Source organism: Vombatus ursinus, unplaced genomic scaffold, assembly GCF_900497805.2.
Source record: "Vombatus ursinus unplaced genomic scaffold, bare-nosed wombat genome assembly UNPS02014821.1, whole genome shotgun sequence".
NCBI lineage: Eukaryota > Metazoa > Chordata > Mammalia > Diprotodontia > Vombatidae > Vombatus > Vombatus ursinus.
The window spans coordinates 38446896-38472531 of NW_020954599.1; the positions used below are offsets into that span (position 1 = coordinate 38446896).

The 25636-nt window shown below is 35.0% G+C and overlaps 1 pseudogene; it reads right to left on the reverse strand.

Moving 5' to 3' along the window:
- Positions 1 to 3661: 3661 nt before the first annotated feature.
- Positions 3662 to 4146, reverse strand: LOC114024336 (annotated as a pseudogene).
- Positions 4147 to 25636: the final 21490 nt, after the last annotated feature.

Consider the following 25636-nt stretch of genomic DNA (forward strand, 5'->3'; position numbering starts at 1 on the left):
AGTTTAAATATTTATACCTCAGAAAATTGGCATTTGTTACAAATCTAAGCTTGATTTTTTTTTTATTGTCTAGACTTAAGAATCAATAGTTCAGATTAAATTTAAGTATGTGTGTGTATATATGTATACATACATATATATGTATATATACATATATATTTTTCCCAAAGAACCAAGTTGTTAAACATTTAGCAGTATAACCCCCCACCCCTACCACCATTGCCCATTTTCTATAAATATATCTTGAGCTCAATAAGATTGTATAGAAGGCTCAGGGAATGCAAGCATTATCAAACCAGAGGCCTGGTGATGGTAGGCTTATTATAATAGTGATAACTGGTATTTCCATAATGCTTTAACATTTGTGAAGTCTTTTGCATCCTTTTGAGTCTCATTTGAGCTTCATAACACCCCTCATGTATTTCCATATAATTTCTGCTGACAGAGCAGAGGAGAGGGCAGTGGAGAGATGATGAGTGTCCCAGGTGGTGGTGGGGGTAGTATGAACAGCTAAAATGTGTCAAAAACTGTTCTTGTCTGTGCAGAGCAGAGAACAAAACAAAGCTTATAAGGAAGCAAAGAAAAGATGGACAGCTCTGAACAAAAAGTGTAGTACTTATTTCATGGGTTTTCTTGAAATGGTAATGTATTGCTACACATTTTTAATCCTCTCTTACGTTGTGCTATGCACATGATTTTTTTTTTCCTTATTTTGTGTCTAAGTTTTCATATGTTTCTTTTTTCTTATGTATTTGAGTTTTAGTATTTAAGTTTAAAATTTAAAAAAGGTAAAAAAAAAAGTTCTTGCCTGAAGGGACTCAGTTCCCCTGAAGATAGGCATAGCTGCTGATTTGTAATCAATTCAGATTGGCATACCCTTTATAAGTCTCTTCCACAAAGTATAGGCCAGTCCATCAGTCAGTCAACAATCATTTATTAAGCACTTGCTATATGTGAGGAACTGAGCTAAGTTCTGAGAATACAAATGCAAATAAATTAAAAAAAAAGACAATCCTTATGCTCCCCTTACATTACAGTGGAGGGAGGGGAAGACAGCACACAAAAGGAAGCTGAAAAGGACCCAGAGAGAGAAGGTACCCAACTTAGGAGATATGATGGAAAGTTCCAAAGAAGTCCAAAGGCAATGAAGCTGGGGGGAGATGTGGAGAAAACCTGTGCTGAGCCACCTCCTTAGCCCCCTCTTATTTTTGTTCATTTGTTCATTATCCCCTCTGCCTTCCACCACCCCAAATTGGTCTATGTCTTTAGCATTTCCAGTTTCAAGTAGCATCAAGTCATATCAACAAGGGGGCTTTCCTTACGAGTTAGGAACATTAGTTTTGTAACCTTGTGGAAATCAAGAAACTGAGCTTTTCACACTGAATAAATCACACGCCTAGGAAAAAAAAAGTCTGGGAAGGAACCTTAGAGATCATTCAGTCTAATTTATAACCAAAGTTAGAATGCTTTCTATAGCATTCTTGAGAATTTGTCCTGTAGCTTCTTCTTCAAGATCACCCAAGATGGAGATTTCACTGTGTCTTGAGGAGACTTACTCCACTTTTTGAAGCTCAAAGAACATAACTATTCTTTACATTTAGACAAAAATCTCCCTTTCTATACCTTATAACTATTGCCATCACTAAGCGGCTAGGTGGTATAGGGAATAGTGCTGGGATTAAAGTCTGGAAGACCTGAATTCAAAACCTACCTCAAAAACTCATTAGTTAGATTACCTGTGCAAGTTACCTAACCCCTCTTAATTGCTGTTTCACCTTCTATAATATGGTAACAATAATAAAACCTACCTCATAAGTTTATTTTTTTTATGAAGACCAAATAAGATAATGTATGAAAAATCCTTTGCAAGCCTTACAATATTATATAAATGATAGCTATTATTAATTCTGGTGATGCCTTCTAGCAACAAGAAAAAAAATAAAGTGACATGAAAACTCTTCAATGGTTTGAGAAAGCAATCATTATTGGCCTCATACCTCAAATACCCCACAAGACTTTAGGCTCTTCATGCTTGGTCCCTCATAGTTTTTTTATGAGAAATCTTTTTTTTTTCCTTATTATAGAGATTACTTGCCTCTGGACTCTCTTAAAAAATACTAGCTGATGAAATAGATGATAGATAGATAGATAGATAGATAGATAGATAGATAGATAAATAGATGATAAATGACATTTTTATTAAGTTCTTGTTAAGTGTCAGAGACTGAAGACACTGTAATAAATACTGGGGGTATTATTATAAGTAAGCAAGGCAGTTTCCCCCCTCAAGTTGCTTACATTCAAATGATGGAAGAAAATTCAAATTGAATTACTGAGAATTTGAGCATGAGCCTAGATCCAGGCAAACTATGCAAACATAAAATAGAATTTAAAAAAAAATCTCACTTGTTAAAGCCCTGGATAGGTTACAGGGGTAGTGTTTTAGTTTGAGGGTGAGTATGATGGCAAGAGTGAAGGCTGCACAATTTAGATGTCTGGGAAAAGTAAATACTTTTTAACTGGTCCCATAACAACAAGCAACTGAAATGTGTTTTTTTTTTTGTTATGGTTGTTTTTTGTTTTGTTGTTTTTTCACTTCCTCTTAGCCCATTTATATATAGAAAAGTCAAACACAGACACACATGTATAATATGTATTCAACTGGACATGTGAATCAGTGTTCACATATAGGTTTGGCCCGAATCAAACTTTTCTGTTGTCTCAAACAGTTCATAAATCTCCAACACGACTACCAAGATCTCTGGGGGAAAAAAATGCCAATCTGCTGTTTTGTCTCTGCAGAAATAATCATAACACTTTGGGGAAAATGATATGATTCTTTTTCCCCCCAAAGCAATGTTCATGAACTGAGCTGCAAGTTAGCAGAATTTAGGGTTAGCTGTGGCAATGTTCTACACTAGCTATGTGGATGGGAAGTTAGTTTTGAATTTTGGCAAATACTGATCTTTACATTCACACCCAATTCACAGTTTTCTTCACATGTTTACAGTGCCTCCCAGGACCCCTAGGAGGATGCTTTAAATAGCCTAGTAGATGCTCATCTTGTTACCACATTGGGTGTAGAAAGCCTTAGCAGAATGAACAAGGGTGTGTAAATCTTTCATTTGGTACATTTTAAAATGTGCTTGTTATGGCCTTTTCTTCAGGGAATCATCATGAGGTTTGCTAGTAAAAGAATATTCTTTTTCTTCTTTATCTTTCTTTTCTTTTTCCTTCCTTCCCTCCTTCCTTTGTTCCTTCTTTTTTCAGTCTCTCCCACTTTGTCTCTCTCTTTCTCTGGATCTCACTCATGTGACATAGAACGGTGACTCAGCTTGACCTGCTCTGTTTCTGTTTCCAACCTGTGCCAGTTCATATGTTTCCAGCCGTTCTGCAACCTCCCACCTACTCCCGCCCCCCACCGCCTACACACTCTCTGCTCTTCATATCTGAAGGGATTACCATATCAATCATGGATTCAATGCAGATATGAAATTGGCTTCAGCCCTAAAACAACTCAACTTCCAAACTCAAGGGATGTATCAAACTTAGCTTCCCCAATAGCAGGGATGAAAGATATCTACCTCCACCTGGCGAGGAATATTCTTTTTTTTTTTTTCTTTCACTAAGAAACTTCTTATTTTTATTGTTAGGATCCCAGTTACTTGAGAGGGATGAAACTAGAGGAATGGGTGGCTCCAATACCCCGCCGGTAGTGTTTCACAGGCTTGTAGATGATAGAGGATTCGTCCAAGTAGTGTCCAATCATCTCGGGCTTCATTTCTACCTGATTGAAGGTCTTGCTGTTACAGACGCCCATCATACTTCCCACCATCTCTGGCAGGACGATCATGTCCCAAAGGTGTGTCTTTACTACCTCGGACTTTTCCATGGTGGCGGGGGGTGGGGGTGGTGGGAGTTGGGGGGGTGCCTCCTTGTTGGCCTTCCTCAAGCGCTTCAGAAGGGAATGCTGTTTGCTCCGCAGACCCCTGTTGAGTCGCCGCCGCTGTCGAGCACTGTACAACTGCATGAGCTGTTTATAGGGCATGTCCAGCAGCTGATCCAGGTCCACGCCGCTGTAGGTGAACTTTAGAAGGTTCGCTTCTTCTTCTGCTCCGCCTCTGCCATCTTGTCTGCTGTCAAGAAAAGCAAAGAATATTTTCATTAAAAGCTAGTGTGGTATAGTGTCCTTAAGAACTGGTTGTTAAGAGTTAGTGATTGATATCTGCCTTGTTCAAGCATGGAAGGAGTTCCCACAGAGAAGAAATCACAGGTCCTTGAAATATTAGCATTGGATTGTGGAAAGAAGCGATAGTTTAGATTCATAGTTCCAAAACTCCTTATAAGTGGCCTAAATGTGGCTATGAATAAGGATTAGTGACCTAATAAGTGCAGAAACCTCAGTTTTCCCAACTATTAAATGAGAGTAATAATATCTTTTTCTGTCCATCTTGCTGTATTGTCTCACGTGGGTTAAAAGTAATATTGTTGTTTTCCCTTAAACTGAAAAATTCTATACAAAAAGTTAGGAAGAATATGATTTTGGTAGGGTGGGGAATTTTCTCTATCAAAGCAGATCCAAACACCTGCTCAATACAGGGTTCTTTTTTTTTTTTCATGGATCTCTTTTGCAATTGCGTGAAGACTATAGAATAATTTAATGGTTTTTTTTTTTTTAGTTTATTATGTGAATGAATTACACTAATTAGAACAAGCAGATCCCCAAAAGTTATATTATCCAAGAGGTAAGGTTTTTAAATTTGTCACAAGTCACAGGAGGGAATATTTCTACTCATTGCAAGGAAATCTTCACTTAAGCTTTAGTGAGCCACAGTCACTTTGTAAATTATAAAGGATTGTGAGAGTGCTTACAATCCTCATATTCTTTCTCATTATTCTTATCACATAATTCTCAACTTTTTTATGAAGTTCATAGGGAAACAGTCTGAGAAAAAATTACTATCCAGATATTATTCTTTTTTATTTAGTGTATTGTGGATATTGTATAGGTAGATAATTATAATTACAAAATTAATGAAAATATGCTTATGAAACATTTTATCCTACTAGTTAAAATGGAATTTTGATTTCTTCTCTAGAATTCTGTTCCTTGGAAGAATCCTGGTGCCTTAAGAGGACACCTAATTAATACAAAAATCCATTAGCCCATAATTACATATTATTTTCAAATTGTCTTTATTTGTTTTAGAACTCAGTTTTAATATTTCCATCTTTCTATAAAATAATGTACTGAAAGTCATCAAAATGTTATTCTGCCAAAAAAGAAGAATCAGAGCATACAAGATATCTTACTGAAACATTACAATTTCAAGCAACTTTGATGATCATTTTTTGCTATCCTGATCAGACGACTAATATTTAAATACAGACTTTGGTTATATATTTTATGAATACTTGACTCTTGAACTTTTCTCCATTTTTCATAACTAAAAAGAAATCATTGTCAGGACTCCAATAAGAAACATTTTATCTTCAATTGAATCTTTAATCCTAATTTCAAAAGCAATTATTTAGTACAAGTTTATAGAAAATGGCTGTGGCTTGACATTTAGACATTTCCCATTAGCCTTAGTAGCATGAGATGAAGCTGTGTACTATTGTGGGTAGTGTAAGAATGAAGCTTTCCTTATTCCATGTGTGTATGTTCAGTCTTAAAGACTATTTACATTTTGGTCTTATGTCAATCAGAGTCCAATGACTGTGCTTGCAATTGGGTATCCAGGTGAATATTGATGAAATAGTTAAAAAAAAAAAGATGGAAGTGGGCAGTTGCTTAACATCAGTGTGACTATTGGTGACTATTTTTCTATCAATATAGACTATTCCACCTTTTCATAAATATTAGTTAAATGTCAGTCATGTTCCCTTGAACTGAGATAACTTTTTCCTGGGTCCAACATGTTAAAATACTTTCTAACCAGCTTGACAAGGAAAAAGAAGGCACACGTTTCCCTCTCGGCAGTTTATCTGTACAACTCTGCAAGGTGAGAAATATTTTTATTATATTACCCTCATAAAGTGGAAGAAAAAGTAAATAGAATTAGAAAGTTGGCAAACATTTTGGCAATTAAAAAGCTTTTAAATAAATTTTGAAGTGTATAATTAAGTTCAAGTTTAAGGCAAAAGTGACTTCCTATTTAAATCTGCAGTGATGCATACTAATTAATCACATCTTAAATATTTATTACTATTTTTAACATTAGGTGTGTTATGCAACATAATACCACATATTTAATTGGAACTTTCCACTGAATCTTGTATTCATCATGGAGCGTGTCCTACATGGTACAAATAGGAAAAAAAAAAGAGATTCCCTATAGATTATAAAGTTCTCCAAACACTCTCATTTGCCAATGATATTGTCCCAGAACATTTAATTTTGATATATGCACAGTAATTAGAAACAATGTTGTGGTGTAATCAGAACTTCTTTGAAAAATGTAAAGGCCCTGAGAAATTCACTTAGCCCTTCAGAACCTCAGACAACTCTCTAGGACTTGATCTATTTAATCACAGGTTCTTAATTAATTCATTTTTTAGTTTTCAACATTGACTTCCACAAGATTTTGAGTTCCAGATTTTCTCCCCATCTCTGTCCTCTCCCCACCTCAGTAAGGCATGCATTCTTATTACTCCTTTACCCAATCTGATCTCTCCTCTATCATCACCCATCCTTCTCTTATCCCCTTCCCTATTTTCCTATAGGTTAAGATAGATTTCTATACCCCATTGCCTATGTATTTTATTTCCCAGTTGCATGTAACAACAATTTTTAACATTTATTTTTAAAACTTTTAAGTTTCAAATGTTCTGCTTTCCTTCCTCCCTCATTGAGAAGGCAAGCAATTCGATAGAGGATATACGTGTGTAGTCATGCAAAACACTTCCATAATAGTCATGTAGTGAAAGATTACATTTCTCTCCATTCTATCCTCCTTACTCTGTTCTCTCATTTGACCCTGTCCTTCCTCAAAAGTGTTTGATTCTGATTACCCCCTCCCCCAATCTGCCCTCCTTTCTACCACTCCCCTTCTTATCCCCTTCCCCATTACTTTCCTGTCAGGTAAGATAGATTTCCATAAACAATTGAGTGTGTATGTTATTCCCTCCTTAAGCTGTATCTGATGAGAGTAAGGTTCACTTATTCCCTCTCACCTCCTCCCTCTTCCTCTCCACTGTAAAAGCTTTTCCTTGCCTCTTTTATGTGAGATAATTTACCCCATTCTACCTCTCCCTTTCTCCTTCTCTCAGTACATTCATTCTCACCCCTTAATTTTATTTTTTAGATGTCATTCCTTCATATTCAACTCACCCTGTGCCCTCTGTCTACATCTATTCCCTCCAACTTCCCTAATAATGAGCAAGGTCTCATGAGTTACAAATATCTTTCCATGTAGGAATGTAAACAGTTCAACTTTAGTAAGTCCCTTATGATTTCTCTTTCCTGTTTACCTTTTCATGCTTCTCTTGAGTCTTGTATTTGAAAGTCAGCTTTTCTATTCCTCTACATCATTGAATGCCAATTTTTCCCCCTCATGAATTACACATAGTTAGGTGATTCTTGGTTTTAATCCTAGTTCCTTTGACCTCTGGAATATCATATTCCAAGCCCTGTGATATTTTCTTTGGAGACTTTGGATATAGGAACTTTGACTTTATTGTCTTCTTTTGATTGTATATTTTGAACTTCCTTGTCACCAAAGTAAGTTTCTATAGTCTAAGTTTTTTTTTTCTGCTGTTTGCTCATTTTCCCAGCCAATTATTTGATTTTTTAACTCTTTATTAAGGGAAGGCTCTGCTTCCAGTGTGGAGGGCATACTGTTCCAAGCTTCAGGGCTTTTGTGCAGCTGTTTCCAGAGTTACTTTTAGGGACCTATAAGTTTTCACTTCTTCCAAGGTGGTATGATCTAAGGAGAGGTTTTTACTCCTCTCCTGGCCTGTGCTCTGGTCAGTGAATGACAAGCACTCTTTTCTGCCCTAGAACTGTAAAGAGGGTTCCCTTTCCACTGCTGCCACAAGCTCTGATATTCTAGTGCTCCTCCTTGCCCCAGGACTGTCACTCAGGACTGTGACTCAGATCCAAGTATGGGCAAAGTAAAAGAATCCTGCCTCAATGCCAGCAAAGATATCCCTGCAATCTCCTTTTGCTCAGTTGTCATTTCCCTTGTAGTCTGTGAACTGAGAGCTCCAGAAGCAGCCACTACCACCACTCCTGCATCAGGCCTGTGCTGGGGCCAGGGCTGGACTGTGCTCCTTTCTCACTGACAGACCTTTCCTACAGACCTTCTAAGTTGTTTTTGGTGTTTGTGGGTTGAGATGTCTGGAAATCATCACAGTGAGGCCTGGTCTAGGCTGGCATGGTTTTCACTGGTCTGTGCTCCTCTCTCAGTGTGGTGCAACAGAACTATCTTGTTGACCTTCCAGGTTGCCTTGGGCTAGAAATTTGCTTCACTCTGTCTTTTTGTGGGTTCTGCTGTTCTAGAATTTGTTTATAGATTTTTTTAGAGGCATTTAGAGTGGTTTAGGGGAGAGCTCAAGATAGTCCTTATTTTCACACATCCATCTTGGTTCTACCCACCCACCAATCAGAGGTTCTTCACCTGGGATCATGAATTTTAAAAAAAAAGTCAACAGTTCAATGAAAACTAGTTTCCTTTGGAATCTTTTGTGTTTTATTGTATGCTATTTGAAAAAACATTAAACTGCTGTCAAAATGGACAAAAAGCTGGTCTATTAATGTAATAAAAGGAAGAGATGGAGATGGGTTGCATTTGGGAATTGTGCAGTGCTTTGTTTTTGATATTCTTTTTTATTTCATTTTTATATGGCATTTTACTTTCCCCTAATTACATATTTTAATTTATTTATTTTTAGTTTTCAACATTCACTTCCATAAGCTTTTGAGTTTTCAATTTTCTTCCCCTTTCTTCCCAGCTGCCTCTTCAAGATGGCATGCAATCTGATATAGGCTCTACATATACATTCCTATTAAATATATTTTCACATTAGTCATGTTCTAGAGAAGAATTAGAACTAATAGGAGGAACGAGAAAGAAGAAACAAAACAGAAAAAAAAGCAAATAGTATGTTTCGATCTCCATTCAGACTCCATAGTTCTTCCTCTAGATGTGGATAGCATTTTGCATCATGAGACTTTTGGAGATACCTTAGATGCTTGCATTGTTAAAAAGAGCTAAGTCTATCAAAGTTAGTCACTGCCCAATATGGCTGTTATTGTGTACAGCATTTTCCTGGTTCTGTTCACTTCACTCACCATTAGCTTATGCAAGTCTTTCCAGCTTTTTCTGAAGCCTACTTGTTCATCATTTCTTATATCAGAATAGCATTCCATTATATCTAAATACCACAACTTGTTCAGCCATACCCCACTTGATGGGTATCCCCTCACTTCCCAATTTTTGCCACCACAGAAAGAGCTACTATAAATATTTTTGAACACGTGGCTCCTTTTTTCTATTTTTATGTTTTTTTTGGAATACAGCCCTCTTAGAAGTGCTATTGCGAGGGACAGAGACAAGATGGCGGAGGGAAAGCAGTGGCTTGCTTGAGCTCTCCCTCAAACACCTCCAAATACCAATAAAAATGGCTCTAAACAAATTCTAAAGCAGCAGAATACACAAAATGACAGAGTAAAACAAATTTCCAGCCCAAGACAACCTGGATGGCTGATCAGAAAGATATATCACACTGGGCGGGGAGAGGAGCGCAGTTTGGTGTGGGCGCGCAGGCCACAGTGAACCTGGAGCAGGTCTCAGAGGGCTGAATTGCAGGCAGCTGTGGCATTTCCAGACCTCTCAACCCACAAATGCCAAAGACAACTTGGAAGGTCAGTGGGAAAAGTCAGTGACTGCAGTGAGAAAGAGAAGCTAGGTCCAGGGCAGCAGCCGCCACCTAAGCTTCCAGTCCACAGACTGAGGGAGAATCGAGTAGGTGATCAGAGGGGGATAGCAAGGATCTCTTTGCCAGAGATGGGACAGGAATCTCTTGCTTTGCCCATGCTTGGATCTGGGTTACAATTCTGAGGGGCAGTCCTGGGGCAAGGAGGATTGGTGAAGCTTCTTGTGGCCATGGAGAGGAAACACCTTGCTCTTTATCATACCACCTTGGAAGAACTGAAAATTTACAGGTCCCTAGCCATAACTCTGAAAACAGCTATACAAACCCCTGAAGGTTGGGACAGTACATTTTCCACATTGGAAGCAGATTTTTACCTTAACAAAGAGTTTAAAACTCAAGTAATTGGTTGGGATCATGAGCAAGCAGCGCAAAAAGAGTCAGACTATATTATCTTACTTTGGTGACAAAGAAGATCAAAACATACACCCAGAAAAAGAAAACAAAGTCAAAGCTCCTACATCCAAAGCCTCCAAGAAAAATATGAATCAGTCCAGGCCTTGGAAGAACTCCAAAGGGATTTTGAGAAGCAAGTAAGAGAAGTAGAGGGAAAACTGGGAGGAGAAATGAGAGCAATGCAAGAAAATCATGAAAAACAAGTCAACAACTTGTTAAAGGAGACCCCCCCAAAATTGAAGAAAATAACACCTTAAAAAATAGCCTAACCCAAATGACAAAAGAGGTCCAAAAAAACCAATGAGGAGAAGAATGCCCTAAAAAGCAAAATTGGCCAAATGGAAAAGGAAGTCCAAAAGATTACTGAAGACAATGCTTCCTTAAAAATTAGAATAGAGCAATTGGAGGCTAGTGACTTTAGGAGAAATCAAGACACTGTAAAACAAATCCAAAAGAATGAAAAATTAGAAAACAATGTGAAATATCTTATTGGAAAAACAACTGACCTGGAAAATAGATCCAGGAGAGATCATTTAAAAATTATTGAACTATCTGAAAGCCACGATCAAAAAAAAGAGCTTAGACATCATCTTTCAAGAAATGATCAAGGAAAACTGCCTTGATATTTTAGAACTATAGCAAAATAGAAATGGAAAGAATCCACCGATCTCCTCCTGAAAGAGATCCCCAAAGGAAAACTCCTAGGAATATTGTAGCCAAATTCCAGAGCTTCTAGGTCAAGGAGAAAATATTACAAGCAGCCAGAAAGAAACAATTCAGGTATTGTGGAAACACAATCAGGATAACACAAGATTTAGCAGCTTGTACATTAAGGGACCACAGGGCATGGAATATAATATTCTGGAGGTCAAAGGAGATAGGATTACAACCAAGAATCAACTACCCAGCAAAACTGAGTGTAATCCTTCAGGGGAAAAATGGTCATTCAGTGAAATAGAGGACTTTCAAGCATTCTTGGTGAAAAGACCAGAGCTGAATAGAAAATTTGACTTTCCAATACAAGATTCAAGTGGAACATGAAGAGGTAAACAGGAAAGAGAAATCATAAGAGACTTATTAAGGTTGAACTACTTACATTCATGCATGGAAAGATGATATTTTTCGCCAACAATGCATTAGTTTTCCAATTTTCCCACATCTCCAACATTTATCATTTTCTAGTTTTGTCATGTTAGCCAATCTGATAGGTGTGATGTGGTACCTCAGATTCATTTTGATTTGTATTTCTCTAATCAATAGTAATTTAGAGCATTTTTTTTTCATATGACTATAGATAGGTTTAATTTCTTACTTCTGAAAACTGCCTTTTCATATCCTTTGACCATTTTTCAGTTAAGGAATGACTTGTATTCTTATAAATTTGACTTAGTTCTCTATATAATTTATAAACGAGGCCCTTATCAGAGACTCTGGTTGTAAAATTTCTTCCCCAATTTTCTGCTTCCCTCCTAATTTGGTTACATTGGCTTTGTTTGTGCAAACACTTTTCAATTTCATATAATCAAAATTATCCATTTTACATTTCATACATAATGTTTTCTATCTTTTGTTTGGTCATAAATTCTTCCCTTCTCCATAGATCTGAAAGGTAAACTATTCCTTGCTGTTCTCGTTTGCTTATAGTATCAGTCTTTATAACTAAATCATGTACCCATTTTGACTTTAGCTTGGTATAGGGTATAAGATGTTGGTCTACGCCCAGTTTCTGCCATACTATTTTCCAGTTTTCCCAGTAGTTTTTGTTAAATAGTGATTTCTTATCCCAGAAGATGGAGTCTTTGGGTTTATTAAACAGTAGATTACTATAGTCATTGACTACTGTGTCTTGTCATTCCACTGATCTAACATTCCATTTCTTATCCAGTACAAAGTAGTTTTGATAATTGCTGCTTTATAATACAATTGAACATCTAGTATGGTTAGGCCACCTTCCCAAGCATTTCTTTTCTTTAGTTTCTTTGATATTCTAGACCTTTTGTTCTTCCAGATGAAACTTGTTATTATTTTTTCTAGCTCCATAAAATAATTTTTGGTAGTTTGATTGGTATGGCACTGAATATATAAATTAATTTAGATAGAATTATCATTTTTATTATATTAGCTCACCCTTCTCATGATTAATTGATATTTTTACAATTATTTGGATCTGACTTTATTTGTGTGAAGTGTTTTGTAATTGTGTTCATAGAGTTCCTGGGTTTGTCTTGCCAGGTAGACTCCAAAATATTTTATAATGTCTACAGTAACTTTAAATGGAATTACTCTTTCTTTCTCTTTACTGTTGGGTTTTGTTAGCAATATATAGAAATTCTGATGATTTATGTGCATTTTTTACATAACCTGCAACTTTGCTAAAGTTATTTATTATGTCAAATAGTTTTTTACTTGATTCTCTAGGATTCTCTAAGTATATCATCATATCATCTGCATAGAGTGATAGCTTTGTTTCTTCTTTGCCTATTCTAATACCTTCAATTTCTTTTTCTTCTCTTATTGCTAAAGCTAACATTTCTAGTATCATATTAAATAACAGTGGAGATAATGGACATCCTTGTTTCACCCCTGATCTTATTGGAAATGCTTCTAGCTTATCCTCATTACATATAATGCTTGTTGAAGCTTTTAGATAGATGGTATTTATTATTTTAAGGAAGACTTCATTCATTCCTAGGCTTTCTAGTGTTTTTAATAGGAATGGGTGTTGTATTTTGTCAAAAACTTTTTCTACATCTATTGAGATAATTATATGGTTTCTGTTAGTTTTGTTGTTGATACGATCAATTATACTGATAGTTTTCCTAATATTGAAGCAGGACAACATTTCTGGTATAAATTCTTACTGGTTGTAGTATATCATTCTTGTGATAAGTTGCTATAATTTTTTTCTAATGTTTTACTTAAAATTTTTGAATCTATATTCATTAGGGAAATTGGTCTACAATTTTCTTTGTCTGTTTTGACTCTTCCTGGTTTAGGCTTCATCACCATATTTGTATCTTAAAAATCATTTAACAGGAATCCTTCATCAATTTTCCCAAATAGTCTATATAATATTGGAATTAATTGTTCTTTAAATATTTGAGAGAATTCACTTGTAAATCCATTTGGCCCTGGAGATTTTTTCCTGGAGAGTTCATTGATGGCTTGTTCAATATATTTTTTTCTGAGATGGGCTTATTTAAGTATTTTATTTCCTCTTCTTTTAATCTGGGCAATTTATGTTTTTGTAAATATTCATCAATTTCACTAAGATTTTCAAATTTATTGACATACAGTTGGGCAAAAGTGTGTAATGATTGTTTTAATTTCCTCTTTGTTGGTGGTGTATTCACCCTTTTCATTTTTGATACTGGTAACTTGGTTTTCTTCTTTCTTTTGTTAATTACATCAACCACAGTTTATCTATTTTATTGTTTTTTTTCATAAGACCACCTCTTAGCTTTATTTTTTATTTCAATAGTTCTCTGAATTTCAATTTTATTAATCTCTTCTTTGTTTTTCAATATTTCTAATTTGGTATTTGATTGGGGATTTTTAATTTGTTCTTTTTCTAGTTTTTTTAATTCTATGCCCAATTCATTGATCTCCTCTTTCTCTGGGAAAGAAGAAAGGAAGGAAGGAAGGAAAAAAAAGAAAAAGAAAGAAATAGAGAAGAAAGGGAGGGAGGGAAGAAAAGAAAAGAGAAAGAAAGCAAAGCAAAGCAAGGAAAAGTGCTAAAAAAGGAAGGAGAGAGAAAGAAAGGAGAGAAAAAGACTTTAAAAAAGAATCTCAAAGGATAACAACAATGTTTATAGGCCCATAAATCCATACATTTTCATCTTTCATGTAATTTCATGAATTTCATGTAATTTGAATATTAAGGACCCTGTGTACCTATATACAGGAAGAGGATTGACTATCATTTAAAAAAAAAGACTGGTTTTCTAGGAGACTGAAAGGGCTAATTAACCTAACTATGTATAATTTATTTCCACTAAGTAATTTGTAGCACTGAGAGGATTTGATTTTTGTTGCCTGATGAAAATACAGTGCCTAGAATACTGTTCTATTTTTTTACCTACCAATTTAACCCAGGAGAAGACTCTTAAGGGGGGCAGGTCTAATCTGGCCCTGCAGACTAAGCCTCTTTTACCATCTCTTCACCCTTCAATTCCACTTGATTGCACAGTGCTTGCAACAACACAAAACAAACAAACAAACAAAAATCAAAACCAGTTCTATTGCCTTGTATTTAGTGACTTCAGAACCAGTCTCTGTCTTGTTTCCTGTACTGATAGACTCTTTCCTGGCAATCTGATTCTTTTCCCCACTTCCAACATTTATCTATGACCTATTGATTATTCTTTTACTTATTTTATTCTGATTTTTTAGTGTTTTTATTGTTATTATTTTGCTTATGTTCCATGGCAAACTGATTAGCTTGATGCTTCATTCATGAATCAATTGCATGGATGAGGTGGCATGAATAGGCTTAGTAGAGCATCTGGTTCAATTAAGCAATCTGCTCTGCTATGATCAAGATCTCATCTGATCAGGAAGGAGTTAAGTTATAATTATTACTAAGCCCCTACCATAAACAAAGAGCGAGGTAGGTGGTGCTGTGGATAGAATGATGGGCCTAGAGTAAGGAAGGGGAGATAGGGGGAATGAGAGATACTTGGGAGGTAGAATCAACAAGACTTGGCAACTAATCGTATATGTTAAGAGAGTGGAGGTGAAGAGCAGACCTGGATCAGAAACCTGACTGAAGAGAAAGAGAGGTGGTATCTTTGAAAGAAATGAAAAAATCCCCCCCTTTTTGGGGGGGGATAGGTAAACAATATTGTTTTGGAAATGCTGAATTTGACATGACTGTGGATATATCCAATTTGGCAGTTGGTAACAAGAGACTAGAGTTTAAGAAATGGATTCTGGATGGACATTTTGATTTTGTAGTCACCTCTGGAATAACAATAATTAATCCAATGTGAACTGTTGTGGTCATTGAGATAAAGAATAGAGGAAGAAGAGAAGAGGGACCAGGATAATGTCTTAGGATACACCCATAGTAAGGTAGTCTGTCCCTTTATGCCACTCTCTTGGCTCCAGTCCTCACCATGTCTTGTTTTAACTGACAGTATAAAGATTCTCCATCTTTGGCTGTTTTATATGAGTGTACATGTATAATCTATATAAAATTGCATGACTTATCAATGAGGGGGGAAGGGAAGGATGAGAAGAGAGAATTCAAAATTAAAAATTTAACTAAAAATGCCAATTGTTTTTATAAATTTACTTGGAAAAATTAAAGTTAAAAAAAAATCTTGGACTTACTATGACTCAGATCATGAGCTTCTTGCAAAATCCTGACTAACGGAATAAAGTATGGAGCCCTATAGGTATGATTATGAAATGGAAGTGATAAATAGAATTAAATGATTACATCTGGCAGATGAAATTCCTGAAGAACTATAGATAGAGGCTGACAATATCGTATAGGAGGAAGCAACAAAATACATTCCAAAGAAAAAGAAGAGCAAGAGTGCAAAATGGCTGTAAAGTGATGTTCATTTGTGGAATTGCCTTTTGAGTTGTTGTAAAAAAAAAAAAAAAAAGCATTTGCTATGACCAGCAATCTATCTAATAAAATTTTGTTAGTCTCTACCATGTTTCACTTTGTACTCCAAGGCCAAACATCCCTATTATTCTATTTATCTTTTGATTTTCAACTTCAGCATTCCATTCCCCTATGATGGATGTAACATCTTTTTTTTTTTTTCTAGGAGATATTATTTCTATAATGTATTGTAGGTTTTCATAGGATTAATTTTGGCCTGTTTGGCAACAGAGGTTGGAGTATAGACTTACATTACTTTGATGTTGAATAGTTTGCCTTGGATTCAAATAGATATCATTCTGTCATTTTTATGTTATACCCCAGTACTGCTTTTGTTACCCTTTTATCAACTAGGATGGCTACCCCATATCTTTTAAGGGATTCTTGCCCAAAGTAGTATAAGTAGTGATCACCTGAATTAAATTCACCCATTCTCATCCAATTAAGTTCACTGACTCCCAAGATATTGATGTGTAATAGCTAGTTAACAACATCTAGCTTAGCTTGGTTCATACAGGATACATTCTAGGTTCCTATGTAATACTGATCTTTATAGAATTAGATTTTTTTCACCAGACACATCTGCAGCTGAGCTTCCTTTTGAATTTGGCCCAGTTATTTCATTAGTATTGGTGCTACTTGTAGTTGTCCTCTTGTCTTCCCCAGTAACATGTTGGATATCTTCCTACCTGAAGGGTTATCTTCCGGTGTAATATCTTTTATAATGGTAATACTGCCCATGGGTTTTTCTTGGCAATGATACTAGTGTGGTTGGCCATTTCTTTGGGTTATCTTTTTTTTTCAAAAATCTCTACTATGTCTTGGGTAGCCCTGCATGGCATAGCTCACAGTATCATTGAGCTATGCAAGTCTTTCTGTCATAACGAGTCAGTGATAGAGTAGGGGGGCATTTATATAGGTATGGTAAATGAGGAGGAATATTACTGGCAAGGAGATGGACATTATGGTTGAATGGAGGGGGGACACAGCATGACAAGATTAGGGAGTACCAGGGTTCAGCTTGGTTAGCATGTAGATTATGTGAAAGGGAGTAATGTAAAATTAAATTGGAAGAATGATTTGAGGGCATTTATGTTTTATGTTGTAGGCAGTAAGAAAGAATTTATGAATTTTGAGCAGGAGAGTCATTTCCATAATCTTTGGATTTCTTTTTTATTATTATACTTTCCAATAATGTGATGATTTTTAACACTTTTTTTTAGTTTTGAATTTCACATCCTTTTCCTCCTACCTCTCACCTCCTTGTGAAAGCAAGTAACTTGATATATGTTATACATGTATAGTCATGCAAAGCACATGTCTATATTAGCCATTTTCTGTAAGAAAACACAGGCAAAAAGAAAGAAGAAAATAAAGTAAGTTTTAAAAAATATGCTTTGATCTGCATTCAGATTACATCATTTCTTTCTCTGGGAATGGAAAGCATTTTTCATCATAAGTCTTTCAGAATTTTCTTGGATCATTGTTTTGCTGAAAATAGCTAAGTCAGTCATAGTTAATCATTGTATAATATTGTCATTACCATGTACACTGTTCTCTTAGTTCAGCTCATTTCACTTTGCATATGTTTATATCAAACTTTCCCAGTTTTTCTGGGAGAATCTTGTTTGTCATTTTTTATAGCACATTAATATTCCATCAAAATTATATACCACAACTTGGTCAGTTATTCCCTAATTGATGGGCATCCCTCAACTTCCAATTTTTTGCCACCAAAAAGTACTCCAAATATTTTGTGCATAGAAGTATTTTCTTTTTAAAGAATCTATTTGGGATACACACTTAGTTAATGGTATGGTTAGGTCTAAGGGTATGCACAGCTTTATAGCCCTTTGGGCACAGTTGTAAATTGCTCTCCAGAATGGTTACATCATTTCACACCACCACAAAAAGTGCATTAGTGTCCCAATTTTTCCACATGGCCTCTAATATTGGTCATTTTTCTTTTCAGTATCCAATTTGAGAAGTATAAGGTGGTACCTCAAAGTTGTTTTAATCTACATTTCTCTAATCAATACTGATTTATAGTATTTTCATATTATAGATAGCTTTGATCCTTTGTTGGAAAACTACTTGTGACCATTGGTCAATTGGGGAATGATCTCTATTCTCATAAATTTAACTCAATTTTCTATATATTTGAGAAATGAGTCCTTTATCTGAAACATTTGTAATATCCCCCCTCTTTTCTGCTTCCCTTTTAAGTGTGGCTGCACTGGTTTTGTTTGTGCAAAACCTGCTTTTATTTAATGTAATCAAAATTATCTATTTTACTTCCCTTGATCCTCTTTATCATTTGTTTGGTCATAAATTCTTCCTTTATCTATAAATCTGACAGGTAAACTCTTCCATGCTCCCCTAATTTTCTTATGATATCACCCTTTATGTCTAAATCATGTACCCATTTTTACCTTATCTTGGTATGCAGTGCAGTCCATACCCAGTTTCTGCCAAACTGTATTCCAGTTTTCCCAGCAGTTTTTGACAAATAGTGAGATTTGTTCCAAAATTTTGAATCTTTTGTTTTGTCAAACACTAGGTTACTATAGTCATTTGTTGCTGCATATTGTATACGTAATTTATTCCACTGATCCACCACTCTGTTTCTCAGCCAGTATGAGGTTATTTTGATATTTATCACTTTATAAAACAGCTTTGAGATCTATAGTGGCTGGGACACCCTCATTCCCATTTTTCCATGTTATTGATCTTTTGTTCTTCTAGATGAATTTTGTTATTATTTTTTCAGCTCAACAAAACAATTTTGGTAGTTTTATTGATATGGCATTGAATAAGTAAATTGATTTAGGTAAAATTGCCACTTTTATTATATTGGTTCAGTCTACCAATGAGCAATTAATATTTTTAACAATTTTATAGATTATTTTATTTCATTAAAAAGTATTTTTTAATTGTGTTTATATAGTTCTTTGGTTTCTCTTTGCAGGTAGACTCTCAAGTATTTTATATTATCTACGGTTATTTTAAATGAACTTCTTTCCTTTTCTAACTCTTGCTGCTGGTCTTTGTTGGTAACATAAAAATGCTAATGATTTATATGAGTTTATTTTATATCCTGAAACTTTGTTAAATCTAATATCTCTTTGATGCAGATATTCCTTCAAATGACAGAGATCAAAATCATCCATGTCTTCTTATTCCATGGAACCTTTTTCATAAAATTCCACAAATCCTCCAAATAGTAATTCATCCTAATAGCTGTGTGCAGCCACCAAGACATCCTGAAATGCCAGTGGAGAAGGTGGGCTATCCCTAGATCATCCTTTGTTTTTATTATTTGAAAGAGATGAAGTTATATTTTTGGAAGATATATGAAGGATAATTGGAGAGGGTGAGGTAAAAACAAAAAAGGCAGGAAGATAAGTTATAGGACTATTTTAACAATGAAAGCAAAAGGTGATGAGGAACTAACATAGATTGATATCAATGTGGGGAGAGAGAGAGTAGAAGTAAGTGAGCATTTTTAAATGGAAAATTAATTTCCAGGTATTGTATGTGGAATGTTAGAGAAATGGAGAAATGAACATGAATGATTGAAATTGAATAGGGAAGTTGGTAGCAGGTGGGCAATTTTAGAATAGAAACTGCTGAGTTCAGTTTTTGACATTTCAAGTTTAAGATAACAGTGGGGCAACATCATGGAGATATTAAGCAGGAATTAGAAGATGCTGAATTAGGTCAGAGGAGAAATACTGGAACCAGAAATGTATACTTAAGAGTATTTTACATAAATATATTTACTGAAATAATGAGACAGGAATCAGATCATCAAAGGAGGAGTTTTAAATATAGATAGGGCCTGGTTCAGGGTCTTTGAGGAAGTAGATACCTTGATGGCTGAATTAATAAACAAAATTGTGTAGCAAAAGAGATGGGACAAGAATGAAAAGACAGTTGTGTCCTTGGGTTGTAGGGAGAACACAACCTATAGAAGAAAGGTGTGGCAAGTAGTATTAAATACTAGAGAAAGTTCAGGGGTTATGAGGATAAATATTCAATTTGTGATTTTGGAGAGATCAGTTTTAATAAAGAGATGTTGTTGGAAGCCAACTTGCAATGCATTGAGGATATAATCAATGATATGGCAGTGGACTCAATGAGCGTAGACTAATTTTTTCCTGGAATTTACTTATGAAGAGGATGTAAGTTATATGATAATGGCTTTAAGGAATGGAAGAATCAAAGAAAGTTATTTTTAGAACAAGGGAAGAACTGATCCAGTTTCTGAACTGTATAGAAAGAGTAAGGAGAGAGAAAGACACAAACACACACACACACACAGATATACACACTCATATACAGAAAGAGAGAGAGAAAGACAGACACAGACAGAGGCACACAAAGAAAGAAGGAAAGATGATAGGGCAAGTTTTTGAAGGACAGAAGAACATGACACCAAGGGCACAAATAGAGGAATTAACCTTGACAAGGAGTAGAACCACATTAACCTCTGATAATGGAAAAAAATAGAGGATAGATGAAAATATTATGAGATTTTTAGATATGAAGACAAGGAAATGCATAAGCTACAAAATACTCGAGCTTCTCAGAAAAGTAGGAGGTGAGATATTTTGCTAAAAGAGAATGGAATGTGGCATGCAATGGAGTAAGGGATTGAAGAAAGATGAGTCAGTTTAGAACAGTCACTTGGAAGAATGTTTAGAAAATTAAACAGAAGAATTAAAGTATTACCATATACCTATGAAGACCTACCTCTGGTTAAATGGCATGAAATTTTATTGGACCTCTATTAAGGCTCTAGCCATTATATATTAATTGTGATCTTACCATATTACAATTGGCACAGCCTCTCCCACTTCCATCCCATGAAAAAGCAACAATATGTCACAGTTGATGTTTCTGCCATTTCTCTTCTCCTTTCAGTCACTTAATGAGAGGGCCTATCTATCAATAATTTTCCTTCCAATCAAGGATAGATCTTTGACAAAAGATAACATTTCTGAAATGAAGGAGAATCTCTCTGCACCTTGACAATGAGAAAGGGCATTTATACCTGGAGACTGGAACAAAGAAGAAAGGAGGTGAGGATAAAATGAAGTGGGAGGAAATTTAGTCATAGACATTTGTGAGAGAAAATAATGGAAGCAATTAAATAATAAAGGTGAAAAAAACATAATCTATATTTTCTTTTTAAGAGCTTGATTGAGAGCTTGATTTAAGAGATTGATATATTCCAAAGCACTTGTCTTGGAGACGATAAAAATTTGGGCCCTAGATCTGTGAATGGGCTAGTGAGTATCATTGCAAAAGGAGTCAGTAAGATGCCTGATTAGCAAGTCTTGTATTTATTTTGATGAACAAGTTAGAACTAAAAGATTAATTCTGATGTGGGATAAACTTTCCTTTGAAATAGTAAAATGATCTCCCTTCCTCATTGTTCCTTTCCATTCATGGATAATCATACAGCTGATGTGCAAATATACTGTAGGGATGTAATTTTCACTCTTTTCTGACTTCCGTGAAGCCAAGAGCAACAAAAAGCCAGAAGAGACTGGTTCCTCTCTGAGCAGACATGGAACAAACTAGGCAGTGAGTTTGAGCACCACTGGATGAGTAAGTAAGCCTGGGTCAGGTAATCAAAAGACTTTCACTAGATCAGTTAAATCCCATAGTGGAAGAAAAGCTTTAGGGCGACTTTAATTCTAGGAATCTGGGGAAGTTATTTTGACATTGATTAAGTGAGGTAAAGAGTTAAAGGTTAAGGTATAAATGAAAAATAACCTCTTCTATTTGAAGTTTCATGAGAAAGGCACATAATTGCACCTGGGCTATTATTTTTCTTTAAATATCACTTTAATTTCTGTTCTTATAAAAACATAGTGGTTTGTATAATTTCCACTTGCTTGTTTAGAAAAGAATCCCCTTTGATTCCATTTTTGAATGGGGAAGTATACTGCTCCATGACTCTTAACTGAAACAAAGTGGTAGGAAGCTAGACCAGATGATAAGGCCAAAAGCAAGGTCTCCAATAAATTCTCCACATGGTGGCAGAGCTTTTTTTTTATACCAAAGTAGGATATAAGAAGAAATTAATTGCTTCATGAGTACCAGATCTGCCAAACCAAATCTTTAAATGACTTAAAATGTTATAATTAAAGAATAATGGTATTTCAACTACAGGCATATGATTCTGTTAGAATATATTTAGGTCTATTGCATGGCTAGCACAAGGACAAATGTGGAGCTGATTTAAATTATTGATTGTAGTTCTTAAAGTTATTGAGCATTTTAGATGTCAGAATCCAGTAAAAATATGTAATCAAAAATAAAATATTAAGGATGCAATGAGTTATATGTGGATAAATGATAACATTTTAGTTATTTTTATTTAAAGGACTCTGAACAAGCTGATACACAAGTTGATTCACATTATTTTGAGTTTCCAAAGTAGCATATTTTTAGTTTCTTCATGTGCTACATTGCTCCCTGCTGGGTTATGACAGATTGCAGTTGACCAGTCACACTGTATTACACTCCACATCTGACTAAGTATCATCATTCCAGTCACATTGCATTAAAAGATGACATATCATCCTGGCAATTTGTATTCAAGTCTTTTGAAGGGTAATTTTCAAGTGGAGGATTAAAATATCCATCCTTGTCAAAAGACATTGAATGGGCATCAAACATCTATTGGCATGTTTGGCCTTTTTCCATTTCTGATGTTTTCTATTGTTTTGGCATATCTAGATACAACAAAAATATCTTAGTCTTGCAGAAAAAAAAATTAAAGAAATCATTAAGCTCAAAACATAGGTACAGGGTGTCCCCAAAAAATCTTAGTATAGTTTTAAGCTATTAAAGCTTTATATAATTGTGTATACATTTATATGTGTATATACATAGAAATTTGAATAATTATGTATGCACATTTTATTCACTTTATCAATCTCTCTAATTCCAAATTCAATTGGTATCTCTCCATATTGGTGGAGTTCAATACTCTGATCCTGTGTGAGGGGTGGTGTGGAGTTGGCATGAGAAGAGAGAACAGAGATCCAGTCTTTTTACTATAGGGAGTCTTGTCAGGTACTTCTGACTTTTAGCTCCAAGAGAGAAAATGTATGAATATCTTCACTTCAGGTTGCTGAAAGGAGAAAGGGGAAAAAACCCCAACAAAAAGAACCTGGCAATCTCCATCATATCCCTATCCATAACTTGTTACATTAGAGTCTCTGTGCTTTTTTCATGACCACTTTGTGGTTTAATTATTATTCTTTTCTTACATATGAGTAAACTGGAACTTTGGAAGCTTAAGTAACTTAAGAGACACACATTTTGTACAATGATAGTGTTGGTCTTCTTGTACTAATCTTAATTTTCTAATAGGCAAGTATGCACAAAATATAGATAAATACAAAGGAAATTAAGCCATGGTCCATTAAAAAATGTTTCATAAAAATGTAAAATATGACAACTATTGAAATAGCTTTCCGACAATGATGGTTAATATTATCTGATATATAGTATTAGGATATGTCTTGTCAGTATCAAATTTTAAGTTAATTAACAAGCATTATTAATTGAGTTTTAGAATGTTTTGAAAATCACTAGTAAGACAATGGGATGGCAAATAAAGAATTAAATAATTGTTTTGAATAATTAAATAGATGAATACATAAATGAGTAGATATACATGTAATATAGATATACACAATGCATATGTGTGTACATATGTATACATATATGAACATATACACATATGTGTGTTCTTGTTGAGTGGTTTTTGTCCTTTCCAACTCTTCATGACTCCACTTGGGATTTTTTTGGCATAGATAATTGAGTGGTTTGCTATTTACTTCTCAAGCTCATTTTACAGATGAGGAAACTGAGGCCAATAGGGTTAACTGACTTGCCTAGGGTCACACATCAAGTAAGTTTCTGAGTCTAGATTTGACCTCATAAAGATAAATCTTACTGATTACAAGTCCAGTGTTCTATTGACTGTGACACCTAGCTGCTGTGCATGTGTGAATACACACACACATTCATATATACACAGGTGTGCATATTGTACATACGTATGTATATGCATATACATAGACATTTGTGTGTACATATCTCTCCACATGCATATATCTTTAGCATCTTCTATCCCCACTCTTCTCCAAGGGAAACTTTAATTCTTGCAAGGAAGGTAAGCAAAAGACTATCTTCAGAGAGAGTGGGTACCACGGTAGAATTATATATCTATGTTCCATTAAATAGTATTAGTTTAGAGAATGTGATTTTAAGGTTCAAGCCAAACCCTTATTTGCCATTTTAAATGAGGATTCAGTGCCCCAAGCTTTATATCCAAGTCTTGAAACCTTTTTCACCAAATGCCAATTCTACAAAGAACATATAGCAAATAGCAAAAACCACCCCCCCAAATATTCAAGTAAATAGGAAAACAGAAACTAGAGAAACTATATATATATATACCAGATAATACAGATGGAAGGAGTTCTATGAGGAATGGATTGACTCAGCTCAACCAACAAAGAGGCTCAGATCTCACCATTGGGGAAATTCCATGAAGAAAAAGTATAGGCATATTGAAGACATGCATAAGCAAATGAATAATGATGGATTAAATAAATAGATGATTGAATAAACAAAAACAAAATAGCAAGTAAATAAATGAATAGTTGACAAATATATAGATAGAAGGTAATTATTTTAGAGGTGGCCTGGATAGTTCAAGAAGATCATTATATAGCAGGTGGAGTTTGTATTTGAGGACAGAGAGACAGAGAGAGAGAGAGAGAGAGAGAGAGAGAGAGAGAGAGAGAGAGAGAAGCAATAATTTCACGTACACATTTTCCTCTGACTTAAATCTACCTATTTGACTGATCCTGCCACAATTTGTGACTGCTTATTTAATGGTTCCAAAGGGTGTCAGTGTCCAAGATAGTGCTTTTGCTGTGTTGCCCTGTTATTTTCTCAAAACCTTTAACTGTTTAACAGATTACTGAGTATGGCCATAATAAGCTCATGAGAACTTTGAAAGCTTCAAAGGGAATTAATTCAATGAACATAAGGAATTCAATCAAATAAATGATTGTAAAAAAATTGAGCTTTAGATTATCAAACATCTGCAATCACAAAATAGATTAGGAAGGGAATAGACAAAAGAATTAAAAAAGAGAGACAGTATCATGGCAACCTCAGAAAAGGTGATTCCTAACTCCAGGTTGACCATGGTACAGAATGTAATTTTTAGCTGCCATTGAATCCATCCATTTTCTTTCCACTTTTGACCTGGAATCTTGAGGTCTTCATGCAGAACTTTTTCATTACATCAAAAACACATAGCTTAAGGATACAAAGGACTTGGTGATGGTGCCTCCAGAAGTTTCCTGACTGTAAGTTAGAGAGGAAAAAATCCATAAGATCTTGGGGAAACCTCTAGTATAAATACCAACAGATAGTCTTATTACAAAGAAAAGATAATTAAGAGAAAAATCCATGCATCTGTCTTTTATTGTTTAAAAAATTAAAACAATATTCAGCATTAATACAGCCAACTAAATATGCTAAATAACTATTTACATTTAAATTGATTTTAACTTATGAAATATTATCAGCATTTTGGTCATCCCTCTATGTTCTCATCAAGATTCTTTTTCCAATGTCTTTCAC